Source organism: Tiliqua scincoides, chromosome 1, assembly GCF_035046505.1.
Source record: "Tiliqua scincoides isolate rTilSci1 chromosome 1, rTilSci1.hap2, whole genome shotgun sequence".
Lineage (NCBI taxonomy): Eukaryota > Metazoa > Chordata > Lepidosauria > Squamata > Scincidae > Tiliqua > Tiliqua scincoides.
Genome location: NC_089821.1, coordinates 53948197 through 53967896, shown reverse-complemented (window position 1 = coordinate 53967896; position 19700 = coordinate 53948197). Strand labels below are relative to the sequence as shown.

The window sequence follows — 19700 nt, the reverse complement described above, 5'->3', positions numbered from 1 at the left end:
GCAGGTGGACTTGCAGGTGATAAACAGTCATTTTGATGTCACGCCACCATGGTGTCACCTGGTGTGGTCCACACCCTCTGCACTTCCCTAATGACTCCACTGCAGAAAAGGATTGGGGCCCCGTGCTATTTAATTATCTAGAGTTATGTTTTCAAACGACAGCAAAGTATTCTGGAGGCAATATCCCAAGCAGACTGTGAAGCAGTCCAGAAGAACCTTTCCTTACTGAAAGAATGAACAACAAAATGGCAAAGAAGATTCAAGATAAGTAAATGAGAATTTTCAGTATCATACTGCCTTTACAAGAGGAACACTGTACACATTTTGGTTGCCTCATCAGAGAAGGCACAGTGAACTGAAAAAGGTACAAAAAAGGGCACCTTCTCTAGGAGGAAAGGTTTGGAGGCTCCTTAAATCGGGGGGGGGGGAACTAAGGAGAGACATGGCAGAGGTTTTTGGTTGTTTTTTTAAATATGCATGATGCTGAGAGATTTTTTTTCCTCTTACATAATCATAGAACTCAGAGGTCACTCAGTGAAAACAGAAAGCAGTAAATTTAAGATAGGGAAAATAAAGTCCTTTTTCTCACAAGGGCAATTAACTTGCGTAATTTACAATATCATAAAGATGGTCATGAACTAAGGTGGGAAAAAGTGAATAAACACATTTGATGAACCATATAGGTCTATCAATGGATACGAGCCATGTCAGTCAAATGCAGGGCCTAATCGTATCCAGCATTCCAGCATTGATGCAGCTGTGCCAACAGGGTGTGCACTGCATCCTGCAGTGGGGGGGGGGGCAATCACAGAGTCCTCCTCAAGCTATGGGAACATATGTATAGGCATTGTTCCCTTATCTCAGAACTGCATTGTGGCTGTAGTGAGACTGGAAAGCTGGATAGAATTGGGCCCACAGTCTCTATATTCAGAGAGACCACACTTCTAAATACCAGATGTTGACAGGAAAGTTGTTGCCTCTGATCCTACCCAACTTGAACACTTCCTGGAAGCATTTATGAAATTAGATGGACCCAGCAGGGTTTCTCTTACATTATAATCAATGGTACATTAATCCTGAAGTAAAAGTCATTTGGTAAATCTCCTTCCTTTGTCTCCTCTTGATGGATTCGCAGTAAGGAAAGCCATATCTGATCTCACCTAGGGTTGCCAATTCTTTTTTTTTCCCCCCAATATTTTGTTGGTAACCCTAAATGAGGTCAGACCAGAACTTGTAGAGGCAGGTACAGAAACCTGAAGGCTCCTTCTCTGACATGTGGCTGGTCCAGCCTGGTGGCTTCAGGGTTTCAAGTCACATCCCTGGCAATGAACACACACCCTGGATTGCATGCAATCCGAAGCACGGCCCTCATAAATGATTAGTATCTCAGACAGAGGTTTGGCAATCTACTTTCTTGTGAAGAAATCTAAGAATGGAGTGGAAGCTCAGTCACACCAAAATGTGCACATGCGCTATAATCTGGTGTCCCATATCTGCCTGCCTAAAAAAATATCAGAAAAAAACCCCTGCAATCTTCTTTTTCTAATCCTAATTTCATCAACATAAATGTCACCTGTCATTGGACAAAAAACCCTCAAACTGGACAAAGTGGTCAATTGACAACCTTCACCACCTCCACAGCTTTTCTACCTGATGCTTCCCCGAGGCAAAGTGCCAGATGATCTATTTGTCCAAAAAGCAGAAGGGCCTTAAGCTGGACTCTTTCTACCTTCACTCACTGGAGAATAAGTAAAACAGGTGAAGCAAGACAATTAAGCTTCAAACACCTGATTTGCCTTTTAAAGAAATAGGGCACTTCAATGGGTGAACTACTTAAAAAATTAGGCCCAGTCTGTATTAACTAATGGAACATGTGCACACACAATGAAGTCCTGGACTACAACCCAGAGGATTAAGCATACTGTGTGTGCTTGCATGCCAATTTTTCTCCATTTCCACTTTTAGAACCCTCTTAAATGCCCCGGGTTAGAAACACAGTTTGTGGACTGGGAGCAACGATATGTCTAGTACATGGTGATGTTGACAAGAAGTTGTGACGCATACAAATTGGCAGCATTCCCTATTTTAAAAGCTTCTGTGCCAAATCTCTAGAACTAGGGCCTTTGGTGTTAGGTTCACAAGAATGACATCACCAAATGGAAGACTGAGGGCCCAATCCTATCCAACTTTCCAGCACTGATGCAGCTGCAATGCAGACCCAAGGTAAGGGAACAAAGGTTCCATTACCTTGAGGAGGCCTTCTCCACTGCTCATTGCCATGTAGGCCCCATTGGCACAGCTGCATCAGTGCTGGAAAGTTGGAGAGGATTGGGCTCTGACCCCAGTTAGCTTTATTAACACTGGTAGGTGTTATTTTGGGCATACATTGTCCCAAGAGTAATGCTGTAACCACTATTTTAGCTTCTGCTAATACCAGCAGTGTGAGATCCTGAACCTTAGCTACTGGACTGCAAAAAACTCTCTCTCATTCTGGGAATTTCTGCTTGCTGTGTTTCCTTACCTAAGGACATTTACTATGGGAAAGCTTCAGAGGCAGGATAAGGAGTTTCCTCCTCCTCCTTCCATCTCTGTCCTTATATGACATTCACACAGATCAACTATCTGCCTTCAAAGCCATTTGCCTCAACATTTGGCTGAGTCAGTGGATGGTGGAGTAAAATTTCATAGCAACAGAAAATGTTTTAACGTAGACGAAAAAATCAAACCATGCATTTGATTAAAGGTTGGACAGCTGGGTGGTGGATAGATGGCTAACTGGAGTATTTTATTAAAGAAAACCAGTCTACCAGTCATCTTCAAATTCAAAAAAGTCAGAGGCCAGACTATATGTTTTCTTAGGAATTGGCATATAGTGTCCTCACTGGAAAACTTGCTGCCCAATCACATGGATTGCTACTCAGAAGCAATTATGACTGATTTCAATGCAACTTACTCCTACATACAGAACTGCGGTCCAAGTTTATCACAATTTTCAGCACTGCAAGTTTTTTTAAATAATTGTATGGTTGTCAAGAAAGGCATTTGACCAACAGCCTTACAAAACGATTTTGTAAATATCCTATCAATACAACAGTGATGAGGTAGGGATGAGAAAAGAATACATTGTGGTAGCATCAGGAAAAAAATATATATATTGGGGGCATTGGGATAAAGTGTGTGTGTGTGTGTGTGTGTGTGTGTGTGTGTGTGTGTGTGTGTGTGTGTGCGCGCGTGCGCGCGCGCGCTTTCCAAAATAGAAAAACAGAACATTTCACATTACTGCACCCATCCTAAATGTCTTTTCTCTTAAGTCTTAAGTTGATTTTATTAGCATTTTAACTTTCAAATACACTTAGTATTGCAGTCTTATTTTAATTTCCAATTTATGATTCAGTTATAACTATCAGATGGGCAGCCCAATCCTGAGCTTCCCAGGGCACCCAGTTTCGGCAACACCGAAAACGTCTGCCACTGCATCCTGTTCAGCCTGGGCTACCACGCGTGGCACCTCGGGGGAAGGGGATTTTCGTCCTCCCAGGTAAGGGAAGCAGTCCCGCAATGGGGCTACTCACATTAAAGGTGTTCGTGTAGGGTGCCGAGCCCCACATGAACGCCTTGGATTCGGTGGAGCAAAGTTCCACAGGACTCGCCTCCCTCCCTCCCTCCCCCGGCACGCCTGCTGCCCACTCTCTCCCCAGCTCCCCATCACGCCTCCTCCTCGCCCTCTGCCTGCCTCCCCCCTCCCCGGAACATCTCCTCCCTACCCCCTTCCCTGCCCCTGCTTACCGTGCCACGTCTCAGCGGTCCATTTGACTGCCAAGTAGTGGAGGACGGGCACTCGCCCAGCGCTAGCCCAGCACCAGCCAGTGCTGGGCTAGCATGGGTGCTGATCCTGTGTAAGCCGTGCAGACATGCCTTACAGCATGTTTGCGACAGTGTGTGCCGGCAAGAAGCCGGCACGCCAAGCTCAGGGTTGGGCTCTCAATTATAGGCAAAATTAAGTCTAAAGGAAAGCAATTAGAGAAATGCACCTTTCTTTCAAAAAACCGCAGGGGTCCTACATAAACTACCTACCTGGAAGGCACCCATGCAAATGAAGCAGTGAGCCATATACAGGGAGGTTGGTGTCATGTCCCTTCAAAGGACATTTTTAAGTTCCTCTGACCCAGGACAACCACTTACTCAAGTATGTGAAAAAGGTGGGTTTTGTTTGCATCTTTATGTTCGAATGATGTTCCAGGCCAATGTAAATCCATTTATTCTGTTTCCATGGTATGATTTATTTTACATTTATTTATGACATATACTCTGTCTTCTGTTTAAGGACAGACAAACAAGCTTACGTATAGTTTCCAAGCAGTTTTCCATCCCCAGAGTTCTAATTTCAGCCGTGTGCACCCTATGTCTTCAAACCATTCTCTAGACCAAGAAAGTTTAAAAAAAAATCTTTAAAAAGCCTCTAGTTTTATTACAATACTGTGGAATCTTCTTTCCCCCCCCCACCCATAAATGACACTCTCAGTGTCACATAATAGCACTTTTCAAAATCTGAGAACTATGAGTTCCAGTTCTAAAATAAAAGAGCCAGTACTCTACTTGCTAAATAAGTATAATGGAATAGCACTGAGCTGAACATACTGAGACTTTCATGGCCAGAATATCCAATTAAAAGTGTCTGGGCTTGGCGGCCATGGTCAAATAAAATGTCTTTTGCCTGACATTTGGCCCCCATCTGTGGAGGGCATTTTCAAAGGTTCCATGATCCAGAGATCACCACCATTCCATTCCCCCTCCCTGGAAGAAAACAGAGTTTTAAGTCCTACTAATTACTAGGCAGGGTTTTCAATCAGTGCCTAAGCATTAAATTGTCTATTAGCCAAATGACCAGTCACCTGCTACCTTAGATTGTTAAAGCACAGACACTTTTAAATGGACTATTGGATATGCTGACCACGAAAGCCTCAGTATGTATGTAAAACACCTCTATAGGGAGGAAATGTGTTTAGAGCTTTGGGAGTTGGAGAACTTGTGAAGGAAGAAAATGGATAGCCTAAGCTCACTAGTATTTTTACTATGATGTTGGGACACTGATAGTATCTACCCTACGGGTAGACCACAGCTGCACTACAAGGATATCTGCAAGAGGGATCTGAAGGCCTTAGGATTGGACCTCAACAGATGGGAAACCTTGGCCTCTGAGCATTCTGCTTGAAGGCAGGCTGTGCAGCATGACCTTTCCCAGTCTGAAGAGACACTTTGCCAACAGACTGAGGCAAAGAGGCAAAGAAGGAAGGCCCATAGCCAGGGAGACAGACCACTACACTTGCTTCCAGTGTGGAAGGGATTGTCACTCCCAAATCGGCCTTTCCAGCCACACTAGACGCTGTGCCAGTACCACCATTCAGAGCGCGATACCATAGTCTTTCGAGACTGAAGGTTGCCAACAACAAGATACAATTCTGAACTTTCTAAAGCTAAAAAGAAAATGAAAAACCAGTCAGGCATCATGGATTTACCATCATACAGAGAAAGTGCTTCTGTGGGAAGAACTGCATGCGATTCCACACAATCTGACAAGTATCGATTGTGATTTACTAAAGAGGCACTTACACCTCAGTAACATCATAGGAACGAAGAATTGGGAAAAGGTGGATATGATAGTAATAGAAACAATGGAAAGGAGGAAAAGAAAGAATAAGGAGAGAGAATAGGAAATTTGAGAGACTTAAGAAAGAAGATAAGAGGATGACAGGGAGTAGGTGGGAGAACCGTGTGGTTGTGAATCATTCTGACCATGAGTTAATGACAGACCAAATGTCCATCTTGAAAAAAGGAGGTAACTTTGCCATCTCTCCCAAAGTCATCCTGGAACAGACATTATTGCCAATATAGAGACAGCCATCCAGATGCTGTCAAAAGAAATGGCTGAAGTGATCAGAAGTTATGCTGCCAGGATACTAAGGAAAGCCAATCCCCCATCCCCCCACGACAATGCAACAGTTGTAATGAGGACACAAAACTATCAGATTAAGACAAGGGCATTGCTGAATCCAAACACCGACAAGAAGATTTCTAAGGAACCCACGACACAAGTGGTTCATAACACAAATGAGTAACTGAAAAAATCTAGCTTAGAACCAAATGTGAAGAAGAGCTTATGCCACACTCCAAGGCACTACCACCAAGACTATATAGGCTGCCAAAAATCCACAAATGGTCAATCCCTTTAAGGCCAATTGTGAGCACCATTGGTGCACAAATATGATGTTGCAAAACACTTAACAAGGATGCTTCAAACATTTGTTGGAAATACACCCACATTCATAAAGGACTCAGCCCATTTGTTGAAAAAGTGAAGGGTTACCATATGACAGCCATTGCCTAGATGGTAGTTTTGACATGGAATCGTTATTTACCAAAGTTCAAATGGGGAAGTAATGCAACAGATAAAGGATATTTTCCCTAAGGACATTGTAGAGTTATTTTATCATTGACTCACATCTAAGTATTTCATATGGAATCAGCCATTTTTTGAACAAATGGATGGCATGCTGTGGGGAGCCTGCTGAGCCCAGTGGTAGCAAATCTCCATAGGGAAAAATTTGAATCTATAGCTTCGGAAACAGTGGCACATAAACCTGTAGTGTGGGTCTGTTATATGGATGATGTCTTTTCAATCTGGGACCAAAGGGAGACGGAACTGGCCTCGTTCCTGCATCACATTAACAACATTCACCTTGCCATCATGTTCACTGCGGAAGAGGAGGTGGAGGCAAGATACCATTTCTGGATGTACTGGTCTGTTGAAAAGAGGATGCCACATTAAGGCATCAAGTAGGCATCAAGGGCAGGAGGTCTGGTCTAGAGGGCAGAGCCTTCGTTAGCCTGAAGATAACATCTGAAGGTTCGAGGCCACCGGCAGGTCGTGAATGGCAAGACCTTGAAGCAGCTGACAAGCTGAGCTGAGTTATTCCACCTGCTCTTTAGTGTGAGCGAAGAAGCGTCTTGTCTGCCCTTCAAGTGAGAGATGAAGGAGCTGCTTGTCAGCCAGCGTGGGAGGCAACTGGGGGCCAGAAGTGATACCAGACCATGAAAGATCCATCTGAAATGTGTGGTTCTTTCTGTTATTGTAAAAATTCCCTCAGGGGTTTAGAGATAGCCTGCCTATGTGAACCGCCTTGAATAAAGTCAGAGGAGTAATCCAATTACCAGAAAGGCGGTATATAAATACCAGTATTGTTGTTGTTATTAAGTATACAGGAAACCAACACACTCAGATACCTGCATCCAAAACAGAAAAGAGGGGTGATTTAACACCTTAATGACTCGGGCAAGATGAGTTTCAGAACCCCAAAATCTGCAGACCAAATATAACCATATAACACAAGTGCTGCAAACAAGTGCTGCATACTCACTATGACTTTTCAACAAATCTATGGTAACATTCCACCATTTTCAACAGAGCTACACCAAACATACATGGCATTCCACAGACACTTGCACTGGGGACGATAGTCAATCCTTCAGCAACCACAAAGAATGTTATTGAGATGTTTATTTTCATAACCTTCACGCCTGGCACTTCTGACAGATATTGTACAAGGACAGGTCTCTGCCATGTGGAGCTTACAAACTAACCTCTGACATAGGGGAGACCATAGTTGAAGGGGAGACAGGAAAAGATAGCTTAAAGATGTAGAGGGCTTCAGAACCTCAGTGAAAACCAAGAAGCACCAGCTGAGCCAACCTGTACAGAATCTCCAAAATTGCCCACAAACCTGAGGAAGATTGGGGAGAGGAGGGAAAGAGACTGGATAGAACTGGTGCTAGCATTCAGTGGGAATATGGCATGTTTCTTCTGACTGAACATGACGGGGTTTCCCAAAATGAAGCACAACCTGCTGCTAGTTATTCTGCAGATGCAGTGCTCGCAGCAAAGTCCCAGCTGATAGGAGTATGGCAAGCACGTATCCACCATCAAGCAATATGTTTTTGCATTCAAGTGGTCCCTTGAAACCAGGCAGTCAGAGCTCCATTCCACAGCTGCCGCTCTCAGACAAACAGATGCCAAGTAGTAAGCAGCACACATATGGTATTATTCATTTGGGCACAAGTCTATTTTGTTCCTCCAATAATTGTACCATTCTCTCCCCTATCACAATAATTAATGCCTATTTTTTCCCCCTTCTTGCTACTAAACTAGCTCTGCCAGCCTGCAGTAACTAAAAGATTGGCACATTTTCTCTAAAAAATAATTAGCTTCTTTCAGCCATAATACAAAACAAATTAGTATTTAAGCAGCATCAATTCTTGCCAATTACAATGGCCACACAAAGAAATGCGCACATCATTTTTTGGGACCTCTCTCCCATAATAATGCCACAGGCATGAAGGCTAGGACGGCTCCTCATCATAACCTAAACACATTGTACCCAAATGTATACTTAATACTGAGGGTTTAAGGCCCTGGCCACATGAGCTTCCACAGGTCTGCAAGACCACAATCCTTTACAACCACAATCCATATCTCCCTTACATCAAAGTTATGAGGTAGCTGTTCCATAGCTTTGCACTTGCTAGAGCTCTGCCAACTGTTTAGTTCCACCCACTTTCAGCTGGGAACTGAGGACACATGACCACCAACTAGGACAGCTGTGGTTTTCTAGCAGGTCATACTGACTTTCAGTAAAACTGCCTCAGGCCAAGGCTGTCATGTGCCTGCCAAGATCATATGTTGAACTCAGTACCAATCAGCTTTTGGTGCTCCGTGGAGACAGACGTAGACCTAAATGAGTTGTTAGGGAATGTCAGGTGATATGAAAGCTCTCTCTGCAGCGTTTGAACTGTGATGGCTGAACTGCTTGAATCACACAAGAGACATTGGAAGTTATCTACTGGCTCAGCTACCACTCAGTGCAGGCAACTGCTACAGCAACTCTGACAGGTAGCCACCCAGCCTCTGCTTGAAAACCTCCAATGAAGAAGAGCCCACTATCACACTGTGTTTCAGTGCCAGACAGCTCTTGGAAAACTCATCTTCACGCTTAGCTTAAATCAACCTCCTGGTAGTTTGAATCCATTTATTCCAGCCCTGCACTTAGGAACCTTAGCGAGTAAGCCCTCTCCATCTTTGGCGTGACAGCCCTCCAGATACTTGAAGACAGCAATCGTATCTCCCCTTAAGCTGCAATCCTAGACACACTTAACAGGGAGTCAGTCCCACTGAAATAACTGGAAAATACTTCCAAGTAGACATGCCGAGGATAGTGCTGTTATGTCATTTCCTCTCTAGACTAAACAAACTAAATTCCTTGACCCATTCCTCAAAGGATTTGGGATTTTGACTCCTCACCATCTTAAGTCGCCCTCCTCCAAACTCACTCCATCTTATCAAAGTAGTCATCAAGTGGAGAATGTGCATGTGTGAACTTGCATTCAAGTTTTAGTGTTCTGCAAAGCTCCTTTCCTGTGGTAACCTCTGTGTCGTGCATCCCAGGTTCACCTTCCTCTGGATTCAATGCTACTCTAAAATGCTATCAAAAGATTCTTGAAGTGATCTCTGGTCCCTAATATGGGCTGATAAAGCAGCAACTCTGATGAAACTAAGGACCCAACACTATTTTCCAGCACCGGTGCCGCTACAATGCAGCCCCAAGGCAAGGGAACAAACATTCCCTTACCTTGTGGAGGCCTTCATAACTACCTTTCCACCACAGGATGCAGCTCACAGACCTTGGGAACAGCTACATCAGGGATGGAAAGTTGGTAGGATTTGGCCCTAAGACAGTCTGCAGCTGGTCAGGAACTAGATGGGAGACCACTTGTAAAGCCTCAATATGCTGCCTTTATAATGGAAGAAATAAAAAATAAGATAGGATGAGGGGATTTGCATGTGACAGCCTATTCTCTTGGTCCTGAAGTATTTGGGCCTCTGCCAACTTCATCCTGTATATGAGCAGGTTTATAATAGTCGCTTCCCTGCAGTGAATGAAAATTGCTTCCAAGCATATATGTTTTAGGAGAGTGTTAGATTGCCCTCCCCCCTTTTCAAGCTACTCCTGCATCTGCAATGTGTGCTGCTTTGTGCAGGCAGGGAGAATGTTCAATATGTTTGTGCACTTTGCGGGTGTATTTAAAGGTTGATATTACCAAGGTACCCTGCATCCCATGCGTTTCTTTAGTTTGACCTTTAGAAGTGAAAACGAAATGATGGATTTCAGATGAATAAACCTGTCAAGTCCAAAAAACGTTCTGGACATTCCCACTGCCTTGCTTGTACAGAGGACAGAATATAAATGAACCAGTTCTGCATGCTGCCCAAACTGGAAAAATCACTTTAAATATCATAGCTGTTTTGCACATATATGCTGGAATAGTAATGGACTCTCTACTAAAAAAAAGGTTAAGCTGTTGTTTTTTAAAAAGATACTATAAGAACCTGTGCAGTTCTTAAGGATGAAAGAGACAATGAGAGGTTAGAGAGCAGCTAAATATCTCTGAACTCTATTTATTTTGAGCTACTCCTTGCTCTGAAGTCTGTGGACCACCACTTGGTGCCGACACAACAGCCTTTTGATATTTGATTATAAGGACATGATCCACTTGTAGTCTGTTGTTGCAAAGTACTCCAGCTGGCAGTCCAATCCTGCACAGGACTGGGCTGTAAGTCACATTTCAAACACTGGGGTATATTTGGATGCCTCAAAATATTTAAGAGGGAACAGTAAGTGTTGCTAAATGATTGACTTGAGATTTGTTTCCTCAAAGAAAAAGCCTTTGTCTCTTCATATCAAGATTGCTGGTAGCAATCTTGACGTCTAGACTAAACATGGTCTAGATACAGAGAAATGAGCAAACTAAACCAAACTTGAAAAAGTTTAAAAAGCAAATACTGTACAAAGCCCCTGTGTAAATTACATCGCAAACTGAAAAAAGAAGTCCTGAAAAAGAAACCAAATGTATCACTACCAGTTTGTTGCAGAGTCAAAGTTTAATATCAGCTATCTGACTGCTTTGAACACTCATTCTTTATAACCAGAAAATAAAGCCAGTGTGGCTGGAGATATGTTTTTCTGATGATCTCATTTTTTAAAAAATTAGTGTTTCATTGAAAGTTTTCATTGCACAAGTCACCAAGAGGGGGGAAAAACACAAAAAGGGGACTGGAATGGGAGGAGGAGATTTCTGGGTTAGGAAGTCAAACTCGATGAGTGTGATCAAATAGAAAAGCATTAGAGGCAGAATCAAAAGGAGAAAGGTGAACTGGGGGGAGGAAATGCTGCATTTATAACATTTGTTACTAAGGCTTTCCTTTTTATACAAATTTTCCAGAAAAACAACAAGAAAAACAATGATCCAATAAATATACTTTGCCAATAACATTATATCCTGTGTCTATCCTTCTGATGCCCTTAATCATGATACCCTTCTGTGTTGCCTGAAAGGAGAGAGGGAGTAGATCCCAAATTATATGGGATCTCATTCCTAGATGGGAGATTCCAGAAGATGGTGCTGGGGGGAACGTTTGCTCTGCCTCTTAGCTGCTGACCTTGATGTGCTGCAAGGATCTCCCTCATCTCCCTTTGAAGACAAATAACACTTGAAACTACTGAGTGCTGTTATTCAGATATTTGGGCTAAGGATTTATCAGTATGCTGATGACACCCAAGTTGTATTTCTTGTTTTTAATGGAGCCAGTGGAAATCCTGGTGCTTGGAAGCTGGGAGGGAGCAGATGTATATGAACAAAGTGAAACTTTATCCAGGCAAGTTGGAGATGCTATTGGTTGGAGAGCAGGATCTGGGAATTGGCCTCCAACCGTTCCTGAGATGGTTGCACTCCCCCCTAGAGAATCAGGTTTGCAGTCTTGAAGCACTCAGTGACCTGAAGCCTGGATTGAAGCAGTGATGAAGAACCTCTTTCATCAGCTTCCCTACTTCAACCCCTGACACTTGCAGGGCAGAGAAATTCCTGTCTGAAGCCTTGGAGAGCCATTGCTCAGCAGAGTGACCAACAACAACAACAACAACAGTATTTATATACCGCTTTTCAACAAAAAGTTCACAAAGCGGTTTACAGAGAAAAATCAAATATCTAATGGCTCCCTGTCCCAAAAGGGCTCACAATCTAAAAAGATGCAACACCAGCAGACAGCCACTAGAAAAGACACTGCCGGGGTGAGGAGGGCCAGTTACTCTCCCCCTGCTAAATAAAAGAGGAGCACCCACTTGAAAAAGTGCCTCTTAACCAGGGGACCATACTGACCTAGATGAACCAGCTTCCCATGCATGCATTCATCTGTTCAATTTCTTAGGCTCAATGCATTCACATGCAACTAATAAAAGAAAGATTGGATCTCCTCTCTCTGTAATTTGATTTTTGAGGACATTTGTCCTTACTTCCCTTATCCACAGCTGTTGGCGATGCACAGCTGACCCGAGCCCCTACTTGCTGTCTCTTCAGGCTGCCAGTCATACATATCTGCAGCTCTAATTACATTAGAATTTTGCTTACAAAGGGTACTACCAGAAACAATGGCCTGGGGAGGTTCTACGTCCCTCCTAATTCAGGAGGATATTCAGCATATTTGCTTTCTGCTGCTCACAGGCAAAAGACGCTTCAATAAGGCCCCATTTCATACCTTTCTTTCTTTGTGATTAGTCTCTGAATATGAAAAGCTATTATCATCTGTTATGGATGCTAAGCACAAGCCAAGTGTCCTACTCCCTTACTGGCATGGCAGCTCCACATCACAAATAGAATCTGATTCAAAGGCAGCTAACTTGCATACGAAGTTACTAATTATTATGGGTTAACAATTTAGGTTTAAACCCCCTAAGAGCAGGGTGTGTTGTTTGTTTGTTTCAATTCAGATAAGATGCTATGGGCTAAAATGTGATCCAAAGGCCGTATCTTGCCCATCTGTATAGCACAAGCATTCCTGGTACTATATATTCTCAGTGCACGCCTTAAAACAAGGGAGGGCAAACTTTCAACTTTAGGGATCCTGGACCTTTAACAATTTCAGCAGGTACAGCGTCTGTCATCTGTTAAAGGTTCAGAATCCCTCAAGTTGAAAGTTTGCCCACCCTTGCCTTAAATTGAACAAACATGTTAATACTTTTCCAGACTTACAGCAATATTTTTAATATTCTGTTTTAGATGTAATGTTACAAAACACACACACACACAACCACTACCTCACCAGATTGTTTTAAACATGGCTTGTTCTTGCCTCAAGAGATTCCACCACAGTGGTCCAATTCAGAAGCATTGATTTTGGAAAGATGAGAAACAAGCCTGGAAAAACAGTTTGTCCCAAGCAAAGAAAGCCTCTTCAGACGAAAAGTGCGGGAGGGATTAGTGTGGGAGAGGAGGAAGTTACAACTAAAAGAGCAAAAGAAGTTGGCTGGCTGATTATGTACCCTGAAAGTGAAACCTGCAGCACTCCACAAACACAGCAGTCAGGATGGACACATCCTGTGAAACAAATGAGCCCAGAATAAACAACAAAAGAAAAGAACATGAGGGGGTAAAATTATCCTGCAATTTCCAGCAAAATAAAGGATTATCAGGTGATCTGTCAATGATACACACACCTGCCTCCGGACCCCTTTGATTTCTGCTTGCTGCTGTGGACTCTGACCTGGGACACAGTCCCAACCTCCCCCCCCCACACACACACATCTGGGTTGGCTGTTCTAGCTGTGGACTTTGGCCTGACCTGGACTACACATATGCCTCTGACCCTTCCAAATGGTTGCTCAGGACCCTGATACCAGCATTGCACAATGCTCAGTGTATTAACTGCACTGAAAAACGCTGCAGAGGATTGGCAGGTAGCGCCAAACTATTTGCTACATTAAGAACATACTTTTGGGTTAAATAAGTGCCTAAATAAGTGCCATGGAAGAGAGAATGATTTAACCCAGGGTTCCCGATCTGTGCATCATGACACCCTGGGGTGGCACAAGGCACCCCCCAAGGGTATAACACGAGGCTTGCACCTTAGCAGCAAGATCACGATGCAAGCTGAAAAACAGTGATAAGGTGGCTCGGTCCAATTGGTAGAACTGCTGAGTGTGGAAACTGCACGCATGAAAAAGCCCTACTGCCCACCCTGGCCCTGTTACTGCTATTTTTAGACACCTGTGAGGCTCACAACTCAGAAGTGAGTGGCCAGTGATGTCATCGCATGACGCAAAATACGTCATCACCATTCACTTCTGGGTTCCAGCATTAGAGAGGGGAGTCACTGGCCAGGTGAGTTTGGGAGGCACTGATTTAACCCTCTGACCTGCTATGGTTCCAATCCCAGAGTTGCCAGTGGCACTGGGTTGGCACCACTGTATCACCATGCCGGGTAAGATTGGGCTGCCCATCATACAAAAACACAATCATTTACTAATATGTTTGCAATAATCTATTTTGATTTTGCACTGGAACACGAATGAGATATTAAATTCTTAAAAAAATCTCTCACAAGGAAAGGTAGGAGATGCACAGGTTTAAATTTCCCGTGGAATTCTAGATACGTTAACTCAGAAGCAAGTCCCGTGGTGTTCATCAGAATTTATCCCTAGTAACTATGTTTAGGATTGCAGGCTACAACATGTGTTTAAGAGCTTCCTTAATTAGAACTAGCAATTTTTGTCAATTTCCATGTATGAAACAAGCTTTATGCTGCTGAGACAGCATAGCCCACAGAATTACTATACATAGAATAGAGTATATGAATAAAAATAGCATGCTCCCAAACCCCATGCATATTGCTGCCATTTAGCTCTAAAAGCAGCTCCTTTCCTCTCCCTTGCGATTGTTCCTATGCTATATTGTACATAGTAAAAGATTTTTGCCCCATGAAAATCATGCTAGGTTATTTTTTTTTATAGAACATAAATGCTGGTGGGATTTTTCTGCTCTTTCTGCTATAAAAACAAACAATCTAAATATAGCTTAATTTAACTGAACATAATTTTGAATCTCAACCCTTTGTGCAAATATGGCACTAGACAAACAAGATTTGATTTATATGTTACATTTCCTAGTCTTCAAATGATGGTCTGAAGTTTGGGGAAGTGTTGTAGACTTGTGGCCTTCCTCCTCATATGGAGAGTCCTCTCTTCCTTACACTGTTTGCTAAAGTCATAGTTGGCCATTATGTGCAAAAATCAGAGTCTACTGTAGTTAAGATTGTGGCAAACTATGTTTTGCAACCCACATCAAAGTATGGTTTCAAATCATAGTCTGGAAGCAGTTCTAGTTAGCAATAACCATAGTTAGTTCAGATTTGACTGTAATGGCAAGCTATGGTTATAAAAAAACCATGGAAGAGGGAACAAGAATCACAGACAGAAGGTGGGCTGGGGGCACCGTTCCCTGAAAGCTGAATGGCTGTGAGGCTATGCAGCTACAACTGAGGTATTGTACAGCTTCTCTCAGCGCTCCAAATCTGTGCCCATGCAGTCAACATAGAACTCCAAGCACTCCTGAAAGGAGTTACAGGGAACACAGGTTGGGCCCCACAAGGACACATGGTTGGAGACTGAGAAATGCAGTGTTTTGACATGGACCACAGTGTTTGGCAGTAGCATAGCCAGAGGGGCAGCAACGCAGTAAGTACTGCAGGTGCTGCAATGTCCCATGCAAGTGACCCCTCCCACTCGCCATCAGAGCCATTCCAGTCAGCAAAGGCAACATGCAAGTGCTCACCAATCTGCAAGTGCCTGCACCAGGGCCTATGAGAGAAATTTTATCAGGGGGGCACAAATTTCTTTTGGGCCCCTTCCCAAAGGGGGAGGGGGCAATGGGGGCAGGCAGAACGGCAGGCAAAATAGGGCAGGGGGAAGATGCTAACAGCCACAATAGTCTTTGGAGCTAATGTCTACTAGGCTTCTTGACGCAGAGCCTAGGTCTACCCAACCATGCACCACTGGCAGCTAGATTAAGTAATATGGAAAACCAAACACACTCCTAAGTCTCTCTAAAGTCTTTAATAAATATAATCCATTGCAGAAAATTAGCATCATCATATTTAGGCTCACACTAGAATGGACCAAAATGAACTTCTGCAGCAGTTGTAGCCCCGCAGCTGGGTCCCTGAGCTTCTATGGTTGGCAACCTTCAGTCTCGAAAGACTATGGTATAAGCCTACAGCACCCAGTATTCCCAGGCGGTCTCCCATCCAAGTACTAACCAGGCCTGACCCCGCTTAGCTTCCAAGATCAGACGAGATTGGGCATGTGCAGGGTAACAGTTGCTGCTTGAGCTTCTATATACTCCTTCATAGTTATGGAATCCACAAGCCAAAGAGCTAATGAGGCAGGCTAGTTTCCTCCCAGATTTGACACTGTGTTAAGGAGGCTCAAGGATGCATTCCTGAGCCCCACATGTATGGCTTGCAGCAGCAGTTATATACTATACTATTTATATATACCGCCTTTCTTTGGTCGTCAGATTTCTCCTCAGACTTTAATCCAAGGTGGATTGAATAGTTCTAGTCTTTCATAGAACTCGTTCCAGCTAGATTCCTTCCCAGTCTGGCCTCTCTCTGGCCCTTTGCCTCCCACGCTCCACTTGACGGCAACTCCTCTCTGCCACCAAGGGTCAGCTCATCAGTATCTCAGCGTGTCGTCAGTTCTCGGGTATTTCAGATTGTTTCGAACTGGCAGCCTCAGATCTTCAGGCATACAAGGCGGCAGCTCTACCAACTGAGCCAGACTTCCTGCTCCTGTTAACACTGCATGCATGTGGTTGTGCCCCAGCATCATGCACAGGCAACGAGTTCAGGTGAGAGAGGAAAATGTCAGAACCCAGGAACTTTTTGTGGCTCCTGGGCCCCCTTTCTGACCCTGGGCCCGGGTACAAATTACCCCCTTTACCCCCTCTACTAAGCCCTGGCCTGCACATTGCCACTGCTGCCCAAAATGGCTCCGAGAGCGAGTGGAAGAGGCTGCTTACATGGTGTGTTGCAGCACCTCTACTGTTTGGTGTTATATAATCTAAAACTGTGATTCTCAAACTTTCAGCACCAGAAGCAACTTCTTAGAATGAGAATCTGTTAAGACCCACCAGAAGTGATGTAATGACTGGAAGTGACATCATCAAGTAGGGACATTTTTAACAATCCTACAATGCCATCCTACCCACACTTACCCAGGAGTAAGTCCCATTTACTATCATTGTTAAAAGCATATACATAGTAGCCTGTTTAAAATAAAGATCTGTAACATTTCCCCAAATGCAGTCACATACCATGGTAATATTATTAGCATGGTTATATTACCATGGTAATAATAATAAATATGTTATTGTTATTGTTAATAAATAAATAAATAATATTATTATTATTAATAATAATAATACAGGTATTTCTATACCGCCTTTCTTGGTCCTCAGATTTCTCCTTAGACTTTATTCAAGGCGGTTTACATAGGCAGGCAATTTAAATTCCCGTAGGGATTTTTACAATTTGAAAGAAGGTTTCTATCTTTCAAGAAACCACAACATTCAGATGTTTCTTTCTTGATCTGGTCGCACATTCTGGCCTCCATCCTCCCACGCTCAGAGCAGATGGAATAACTCAGCTTGTCAGCTGCTTCAAGGTCACACGGTGCCGGTGGCCTCAAACTGGCAACCTTCAGATGTTATCTTCAGGCAAATGGAGGCTCAACCCTCTAGACCAGACTCCTGCCCTTTAAAATATTTATTTTAAAAATAAAATATTGAATGGGGACCCACCTGAAATTGGTTTGCAACCCATTTAGAATGAAAATCTCTATGAATACAATTTAATATCAGCATTAATGACCAGAGCCATAATTTTAGATAAGATTTATGTTCACGAAAACTAGCTTTCAGTGCTGTATTGGCACTGCCCATTCAGAATCCTCATTGCTCAACACGTGTCATCTCTGTTTCAGATTTATCAACTGCCACAGCAAGATGAATTTCTGATTACTTGCAGGCAATGGAAAATTAGGGACACACCCTGCAAGTCCCTGATGGCACACCCAAACAAACCAGAAGATGTTTCAGGCATTCTGGGAATGTCCACAACATGCCTTTATCATAAAAGCATCTTTCTGATCCACAGGATACCAATATTTTAGCCTAGATTTGTTGCAACTGGTCATCTGTTCCAACTAATTCAATGTTGACACATTTAAAGACCTTGGGAAACAAGATAGCTTCCAAATTCCCTTTTCGTTCCTTCAAGGATTATTTGTTCTCAAGTTATTTTGCTCCAGAAACAACAACTTGGCATCCTATATTGCCCTTCTAAACAAAGAGCCATTCCATCACTGAGCCTTGTTCTAAAAGGAGACTTCTATGTTATATTTAAGAAATGGGTGGAAAATATAATTTGAAGCCTTGCTAAAACCAGGGTTGCAATGGATTTTATCAGGAATCTTTGCTTCTTGGGATCATTACAGTAGTTACAGATGATTACATAGCTCAATGTACTAAAACCTTGATGACTGGGCCCCACCTATAATTTACTATATGTTTTTTGCATCTGTTAGTAACCTATTTCTACGTACAGTTGAGAAGCCTCTTTTTTATTATGCCTCAAGAAGAATTCTATGAAAGTAAATATATGGTGCAGATTTGTCCAACAGAAGTGGACAATTTACCTATTTAGCTTCCTTCAAGACTAACACAACAGCAACTCTCTAGTCAACATGTAACCCAAAACAGGAACATCTCTACTTCTTGTTTACTTTAACTTTAGACCAAAACACAACTTAAAGAGCTTACAGATCATTAACTAGTAGACTGTTTCAAAGTTAACTTTGATTTTAAGGCATTGAGATATTTCTGCTGATAAAGTAGTTCAGAAATGCACTATTATGAACAGGATATACAGTATTTTAATGAATGATTATTTCTGAGTTTAGGATGTCCTGCACTCTCGGACTACTATTCTGGGTCTCAAAGACAGGAAAGACAAAATGAACGTTTAGAGAATTATTTAAAAGACATAGCAGGAGCAGCAGGAGCCTTTTATTGTTTTAACTGCACAACAGACTAACAAGATGACTCCTGTAGAAATTATAACAGAATCATAGAAAGATACACCAGACTTATTCCTGTGTTTTTAGATGCAAAATATTAATTCAGGTGTTCAGATCACCTACTGGTAATTTATTGCTCTACATGCAAACAGATCAATTATGTCCAGAGCACCAGATGAGATCTTCCAACAAAACATTTGACAAGAATTATTCAATATCTCTTGTTCCATTAAGCCATTTCCACAGTGTAAAATACTAAAACAGTTTCTCTTTTCCTCTCAGCACTTTCATACTCAAAGGCCAAATTACTTCTTTACATTCCCTTACTTTAATAAATAACACACACTCTTAATTTGCCAGATTACAATTCCGAGATCCCACCCCTCCACTTTTAAATAAACAACAGAATTATATGACAAGGCAACCATGACTTCTCTAAACATTCCTCCTGCGCTTGCTGCAATGTGCAGAATTCCAGATGTAACCCATAGGAAGGGAGGACAGCACAGGGGGAAAACTGGTAGGCTGCCTTGATTCCCATTTCAGCTCTGACACAGTATCCCTACTCACGTTCATTTGTGCTTACTGCTGTAGCCCACATTGACCAAAAAAAAGCATGCAAGTTGCTGGACACGGGCCTCTTCCAAATCAGAGTTGTGCAATGGATCCTGCATGGCATAACTC

General features: G+C 42.8%; 1 protein-coding gene and 1 pseudogene across 1 annotated transcript in view; both read right to left on the bottom strand.

The window, feature by feature from the left end:
* OSBPL5 (oxysterol binding protein like 5) overlaps positions 1–19700 on the bottom strand; it is a 161758-nt gene that overhangs the window by 96283 nt on the left and 45775 nt on the right. The gene's annotated exons all lie outside the window — the stretch shown is intronic.
* Positions 16147–16266, bottom strand: LOC136637098 (5S ribosomal RNA; annotated as a pseudogene).